Genomic DNA, 2,315 nt, shown 5'->3' with positions numbered 1-2,315 from the left:
ATCTCAACAATAGAAGAAAGAGTCCTTCCCAGGGCATATGGGATAGGAGACGAAGTAGAGGGAACAGGTTCTGGGTCCGGAACCGATGTAAGCGACACCTCCTCGATTTCTTCCTCTTCTACTTGAGGAGTCTGGCACAGCTCTTCCTCTTGACCTTCTCCTAGAAGGTCCTTCTCTGTAGAATCCGACACCTCCGAAATCCTATCGTCCAATTGGATGTCTTGAAGAGCGGCCGAGACTTCAGAATCTACCGGATTCTGGGTAGTTGGTATCTTCGCCTGAGGCTAGGTGATCATTGCATCAGCCGATGCTTTAGGGAAAAGGTAGGCCTTCATCTTCTCATTTGGAAGGTAGGGGCCCGAGGTGTTTTTCTGAAAACCCCTCACCCAGGATCGCAACTTTTCCCTGGCAGTATCCCTTGACTCCGTCGACTTGGGGTCGTCAAAAGCCTCAGTAATCAGGTTAGAAATTACTGTACAAACCTGAGGGTCCCAATACCGGAGATCACCTCTGGAGGCTGCGCATGGTGCGTGCCTCCTACAATATTGATGTCCACAGAAGTCCTTACTGCGGACATTACAGAACCCACTCGCACACTTCGGATGGTCCTCCTGTAAAGATATGAAAAATCTATGAGTATCAAGTGAAGGCTTTTCAATTATTTTGAAACATTTAGCTTATATAGAAAAGCTATAAAAGAAAGAAGGAAAGACACATACTCGTATTTCCTGTCCAGTCAATTGCCGTAACCTCCCAAAATATTAAAACTAAGGTTAATTCTATACTAGACTACCTTATGTAATTTCCTAAACAGAAATTGGATGTGTAGTTTTAATATACGGGATTGAAAGAATACAGAAAGAATTCACTTTCTATATAAAGTACGGCCTCAACAAAAGGCCGTACAAGATAACATTAGGTATGATGAAGAACTTTAGTGTTATCACAAACTCTGTACAGCAGTTTCTATTAATGTAGTGTGTACTACACTACAAATATAGCAACTACTGTACATAGCATGCAATTGTGCTGGCCGGCACGCGCCTTTACGTGCCGGCCGGCAACTACACCTTTAAAGATCAAAGATATACTATCTTTAACTAATAGGCGGCAGCCCTCTGATTCGCGACTATGTGCCGGCCGGCAATCATTGCCAGCCGACGGATGAAAACACTAAAACCCGGCTGCCGGTCGCTAACCGTAGCGGCCAGCGAATTCGGGCTGTGATTCCACTGCCGGCCGGCAAAGGTAATAAAACCATACCGCCGACAGTTGCCAAGAATCAGAGAACCTCTACCTGCCCGGGTGTCGGGTGTCAAGCCGGCAGCCAGGATAGGGGTGCAACACAATAGTCAGAGAAAAATTATGGGTGTAAGGTTATAGGGCGGCATGCCATATGACCTTACATCCAGAAAGAGTGAACTTATGGAAGGGGAGAATGTAACATTCAAACTTTCAAAGAATCCACAGCCTGCCGGGCTCTACCGGCAGACAGGGAAGAGAGACCAAGGGAGGTCTGGGGTTCACTCTGCAAATAAAAAAGGGGGTGTCTGCCGGCCGGCACGTAATGCCAGGCGGCAGAGAGCTGAGCCGGTCCTCCATCCTAACCTATGCTAGGTACGGAAGAAGGACTATGGCCAAGAAAATAGAAATAAGATAGGTGGGGAAGGGATAAGGGTCCTAAAGACTTCGTTCTAGCAAGAGACACACTCAGCAGTTAGCGAGCTCATCCTAACCAAGAATTGTCAATTAGGGAGGAAGATTGGCAATGCTTGCTATCCTCCTCCCAACCAGAACGAAGTTATGTGAAGATATTTCGTCGGGCAACCGAAAAACTCATTCTTCAACCCGAGAAAAAACGACACAAGAAAGTCTCCTAGGCCAATAGAGGAAGGAATCATCAGAATCCTTCCAACATGGACTAGGGAAGCAAAGCTTCCTGTGTCCGCCCCTAACCTAGCAAAAGAGACTCTTTCTCTATGCTAGGAAGAAGCACCCCACAGACTAGAAAGTCTGATGTTCTGCCCTAACCCAAAAAACTAGTCACTCTGGTTATCAGGTCAGGACAAACATATCCTAAAAGAGTTATACCTGAATCATTATACAGATAGAACCACTAGGATTAAGCCAAAGGCTTACAGAGGGAGAGAGGGATTGAACTTAGCCTCCAGAGGAGAAAAAGAACAATAGGGCATGTGCGAAAGTATGCAACTGTAACTATAATACTAGACTAGGTAAGATGAGAATTCATTACCTAAATCACCGAAACTCCCTCGTATAAGATCTTGGAAAAAACACTCAACAATATCTTAATC

This window comes from Palaemon carinicauda, chromosome 25 (assembly GCF_036898095.1).
Source record: "Palaemon carinicauda isolate YSFRI2023 chromosome 25, ASM3689809v2, whole genome shotgun sequence".
Taxonomy (NCBI): Eukaryota; Metazoa; Arthropoda; class Malacostraca; order Decapoda; family Palaemonidae; genus Palaemon; species Palaemon carinicauda.
Note: the sequence above shows the minus strand (reverse complement) of the source record.